Raw genomic sequence first — 6,000 nt, 5'->3', positions numbered from 1 at the left:
TTTTATCTCGTGGTCCTCGTCACTCACACACGCGCCCACAGTTGAGAGCGGTAGCATATCGTAGGTCTGCCTACCGGAGCATTTTAAAAACCTCCCGAGAGGAGTGAGCCGAGAAGGAGAGACCAACGAACGAGATAAAATTGTGTGTGTGAGAGAAATGTAACGGGTGTGCTTTTTTTACTGTTCCATACTGATTAGTTTAAATAATTATGATTTTAGGTTTGTTTGTTTTTTTTGTCCTTCTCTAAAACTCATTCTTTCGGTTGCGTTTGCGATTACGTTTCTATTCTGCTCAGGCCTTTAGTCATAATTCTCGGTTAGCTACCGCACCCTGTTCTAGTAAAAATTTAGAAACTCTTTGATTTTTACAAAAAAAGTCACTAAAGGTTGGTTTCCATTGTCATACTAAACACCAAAATCTCCTCTCGCCGTTTGTCATAATTCTCGTCAACTACCGCACCCTGCTCTAGTGACTTTATTGTTAAAAGGTAAAATTTTCACTATAGAGCAGAGTAGGGTAGTTGACGAGAATTATGACAAAATGGCGAGTGGGGACAATGGAAACCAACCTGGTATGCAATTGTTTAAAGCCAGTGCACAATAGTTTCACGTAGCAGCTTCCTACAACTTTTTTTCCTTCTGTTTACGTCAACTTGTTGTCGACATAGGAACACCTATTATTTTTTTTATAATTAACTGTTAAAGAGATGCGCGCGCATGGTTCTGATAGTGTGTTTTGTTTATGTCAAAGCGATGAAAAAAAATTGGTGAAATCAGTTTGAAATTTGTTCGCATGAGTTAGAAAAGAACAGATATATTGTTGTCCTTTTCTATCTTTTGCAACTCGTTCGCCGAACGATCTTCGCGAAGCTATTGTGCGTTGGCCTTTACACCATACGCCACGAACTAATAAAATTATTATAAAAATGTCACGACTTTTCAAAATGCCGTGTCAAAACGAAAGGACAGAATTTATGCAATTGCGACTGTATTTAATTTTTCTATAGTTGAAATTTAATTTTACTATAGTCGATTTTTTGGTTATGTTTTTGACGCAAACCCAAGATCAAATCACAACAAGATAGAAAAGTACAGTGACTGTTTTTGTATTTTTCTATCTTAAGCTGTGTTTACATGACTGCGTTCCACGCAGCATTGAACAATGATAGTGTAACAAGGATGAAAGTTTATATGTCTGTCTTTCTCTATCTAATTGTTCAACAATTGGAACCAGGGTTGTGTAGTTAGGTGTAATTAGAAGTTTTCAACGTGTAGAAAGATATCAATGTCCCCACTATTCAAAGTTCCGTTTTCCATTTAACTCTTGGTTAGCTACCGCACCCTGCTCTGGTGAAAATGTAGTGACATTATAGTAACTTTTACTTTTAACAATAAAGTCACTAAATTTTCACTAGAGTAAGGTGCGGTAGTTGACGAGAATTATTATAACAAATGGCGAGTGGGGACAATGGAAACCAACCTTTAGTGACTTTATTGTTAAAATCAAAAGGTAGTATATAAAGTTACTAAATTTTCACTAGAGCAGGGTACGGTAGTTGACGAGAATTATGACAAATGGCGAGTGGAGATTTTGGAGTTTTATGGAGCGGTCACACCTCGGCTGCAGGAGCAGTTGCCCATGGCAACCGTGTAAGAGTAAGAGAGATAGAAGATTTTCCATCTCTCTTACTCTTACACGGTTGCCATTGGCAACTGCTTCTGCAGGCGAGGTGTGACCGCTCCATTATGCTTACGCCTTTATGTTAATATTAGAAATTCATTGTAGACCCAGCCTAATAAAACTTAGAGTTGGTTTCCATTGTCCCCACTCGCCTTTAATCATAATTCTCGTCAACTATCATAACCTGATCTAGTGACAATTTAGTAACTTTAATGTTAAAATTAAAAATTACTATAAAGTTACTGAATTTTCACTATACAGCAGGGTGTGGTAGTTGATGAAAATTATAATAAAATGTCAAGTGGGGACATAACCTATACTATTTTTGAAAAGTTGTAACACTTCTATAATAATTTTATTAGTTCATGACATGTGGTTACACTATACGCCACGAACTAATAAAATTATTATAGAAATTTTACAACTTTCCAAAATACCGTCAAACCGGAAGAGGAAAAATGCAATGCACAATGGAAAATTAAAAAAAAAAGTTTAATTGGAAAAATAATACCATTTTTCAAGTTTCCTTTCAACTAAATGAGGTTCAAAAAATACAGAGGGAGTAAAAATAGTCATGAAACTTGACTTCAAAAAAAAAGGAACCACAAAAACCAAAATTTAGAAAAAAAATACCACATGAGAGACTAGAAAAAAGAAAATATTAGAACAAAGGCGTGCGTGGAACATTTAAAAAGTCGGGATATAGGCTTTGAAAGCCACCCGTTACGTGAAAAATGCCAACTATTGGAAGGACAGATGTACGCAGCAGGAGGGCAGAACCCCATAACACCGGGCACGAGACAGTAATGGGGGGTCATTCTCCGTCTTTCTTTCCCTCCCCCCACTCCCCCGGCACCCCTCTTGGCTTCTCTCTTTCGTCCACTTACGCATCCTCATATATATATATAGACTGCATACACTGAAGGGGTCCGGGGGATTATTAAAATAGTGAACGGGGTTTAATGGAGAGGGAGGGGTGACGGGGGGGGGGAGTTCGAGTTCTTCTGTTACGGGCTCGAAGCACCGCACTACAGGAAACCGGTGCCCCATTTCCCTGTTCTCACTCTATCTCACTTTTATCAACTTTTTCCACCCTCTTCATTCTCTCTTACGCTCTCGATCTTTTATTTAAATTTTTTTCATTCTCTTTTTTGCATGAGCATATATAAATTTAAGAAAGGATATGTGGTCGGTGCACCAAGTACCCTTTTTTATAATGATATACCAATCAACAGTGTCACTCATGCATAGGAGTATAGGCCAATCGAGAGTGATTTTAATTTTTCTAATTTAGGTATTTTCAATTTCGTTTTATTTATTTTGCTTCTTTGACCTGTAAGTAGACAAAAAATGTCAACTACCGCACCCTGCTCTAGTGAAAATTTAGTGACTTTATAGTTAAAATTAAAAATTACTATAAAGTCGCTATAAATTTTCAATAGAGCAGGGTGCGGTAGTTGACAAGAATTATGATAAATGGCGAGTGGGGACAATGGAAACCAATCATACCTGTTGATGTACGTTAAGCTATGTCCACAACGCAGTTATGTAAATACAGCCTAATAATTTTACATTAGAACATCCGAAATGTGAAACACTGCTTCTATACCAGGATTACGTAGTTACATGTAACTCAACGTTTTCGATGTAACATACCGTAACAAACCCATATAACATACATTATATGTATATGTTATACCTACCCATCCCTGTTCCATACGGTTGGTTTTTATTGTCCCCACTCGCCAAACTCCACATTTGCCATAATTCTCGTCAACTATCGCATCCTGCTCTAGTGAAAATTTAGTAACTTTATTGTTAAATTTAAAAATTACTATGCCAGTTACTAAATTTCCACTAGAGCAGGGTGCTGTAGTTGATGAGAATTATGACAAATGGCGAGTGGGGAAAATGGAAACCAACTCATACAACGAAAATTTTAAAATCTAAGGTTAAGCTGGTTTCACATTTCGAATTAAAAACAGGGTTTTGCAGTTTTAAGTAAATAACCGGATAATTTTTAGAGTTAGCTACCGACCCAGCACTGACTGAGAGTTCAGAAAAAGTAAACAAAAAATTCTATTTCTATACAAAAATAAAAAAAGTTTCTCTTACATTTATTTTGCTTCTCATAAGAAATGTAGAAGGCGGAAATTAAATAAGGGACGTTCATGTCAGTATATATCTATATATATAGCTATATATTGAAAAGAGCTGGAATGAAGACAAGAATGAGTTGAGAATGATTCGCGGAAGTGTCATCGGCAAAATGTTCTTTAAACGTCATCAAGATATTCTATTAAACGAGAGCGCTGTACAAAGGCAAATTTTTGGCCGATGTCCAGTAAAAAAGGAGTGTCTACAGCACCTTGTGAGTCGCGTGACACCTTACCAAGCACCAGACACAAAGAGACGACAAACACACGTGCAATAATGTCCTCTTTCGAAATCGTTTCTACCTGCGACGCGCGATACTCAGGATCTCTTTTAATGTTTGTATAACCCCTATGCGTGCGAGTATATTTATATATATATGTGTGTGTGTTTGCGTGTTTATGGGGCTCGGCCATTGTCAAACGGAAAACGATTAAATGGTGCCATTAGAAAAACGCCCCGACCCCCATCAAAATAAAGCCGCAAGGTCGCGTCGTATTATTGCCAACAACCTCATTAGCATTTATAACTCAAGTGTTGCATAGTCTTCAATATAGATGTCGAATTGTATATATATGTATATGAATTGTGTTATATATTAATTTAGTAATTTTAAGTATTTTTTTTATATTTATAGTAAAATTTTTTTTTTTTTAATATAATTTTAAGTATATTTTTTATTTTTTATTTGCAGTATAATTGTAAGTATATTTATTATTTTTTTTATTTTAAGGGGGGAACACCAGTTGTAACTTTCGAAAAATCGAATTTTTTTTTTGTGCATTTTCTTAAAGTATACATATTTAGAAATGTGTCTGTAAATTTCAAAGTTGATCCGGTGAAAAATAAATGAGATATACAGAACACTGCAGCGGCGCGTCCCGTGGCTTTATACAAGGTGGCCAGCCATACCTGACCCTAACGACACATGGCCTTTTCCTATGATTTAGAAACGGCAACCACTGCGGAAGAGTTATTATATGGTCCAGGAATCGATGACTCTTTGTAACTTGGAATCAAAATTTCTCCTGAACAAAAAAAAGTAAGTTGAAACTTTGAATGCGTTTTTCTCAAAATGACATTTTCCAAGTCGGTGACCACGATTACTCGAATACCATTAAACCGATTTATTTAAAATTTAGTGTGCTTCATTTACACATATAAGTCTAGTTCGTGATCGAAGGATTTTTTTTTTTATGCAAAACTTTTTTTTATATAGCTGAAAATCGACCGTATTTTTTTAACGAAAATCATACTTTTGACTTTGACAGGTCGCCAATTTGTCAAATTTTTTTTTTTTTTTAAATCCTTCGATCACGAACTAGATAATCTTATAATAAATGTAAATCAATTTCATTTTTGTATTTCAGACGAAGTATACTTGCAGAATGCTGGTCACCGCAATTCGCCTTTTTTCTTAAGGCGCCACTTCAATGGCTCATATCTCCAAAAGTTTTTGTTAAAAAAATTTTTTTTTTCTTTTAAATTACAGCTTTTTACATGTACTTTTAACTAATAAATAGTATTCTTTAAAAAGATTCATTGTTCTTTTGGAAAATATTCTTGTATAAAGCATTATTTTTTGAGTTACAACTGGTGTTCCCCCCTTAAGTATAATTTTAAGTGTAATTTAAATTTTTATTTTCTTCTGATGTATTATAAATATTTTTATGATTAATAATAAATTATTTTAACAAAAATATCAGATTTATTTTATGAGTATATAGGGAGAAAAAAAGTATTTTATAAAAGTGTTTGGAAAATTTTGAACATTGTTCTAAAGGAGATTGAAGGAGAAATTTACAATAACAAACGAAAGAAAAGTTAATTTAATTTTACAATTTTGCATCTTTTTAAATAAAAAAAAGAATATTAATTTAAACTTTGAAAGTGTAAACAATTTAATTTGTATCATTTTGAAACATTTTACTTAGTTGCATTTTAATAAAAATTTCAATTTTTTGCCAGTTGGAAATTAAATATCGAATAGAATATTAAAAATTGAAAATCGTTTCTTTTGAGAAATTTTTGTCTAAAATGCAACTTTATAATGATTCAATATTGTCAACATTATTTATACTCTAATTTGTTACATGCGAGTTTTTATTTTCTATAATTAGTTACTAGTTTCGTAATGTTTGAATATATAGTATATAGTTTTGTGC

At 33.9% G+C, this 6,000-nt stretch overlaps 1 long non-coding RNA gene across 1 annotated transcript; it reads left to right on the top strand.

The window, feature by feature from the left end:
* Window positions 1–4,554: 4,554 nt before the first annotated feature.
* LOC127286185 (uncharacterized) lies at window positions 4,555–5,373 on the top strand. Its single transcript, XR_007843706.1, has 2 exons — window positions 4,555–4,877; window positions 5,206–5,373. It is a non-coding gene; the product is annotated as an uncharacterized LOC127286185 (long non-coding RNA).
* Window positions 5,374–6,000: the final 627 nt, after the last annotated feature.

The sequence above is a fragment of the Leptopilina boulardi genome, unplaced genomic scaffold (genome assembly GCF_019393585.1).
Source record: "Leptopilina boulardi isolate dan_hultmark-lab unplaced genomic scaffold, ZJU_Lbou_2.1 LbouV2_351, whole genome shotgun sequence".
Lineage (NCBI taxonomy): Eukaryota > Metazoa > Arthropoda > Insecta > Hymenoptera > Figitidae > Leptopilina > Leptopilina boulardi.
Note: the sequence above shows the minus strand (reverse complement) of the source record. Positions and strands in the feature narration are given on the sequence as shown.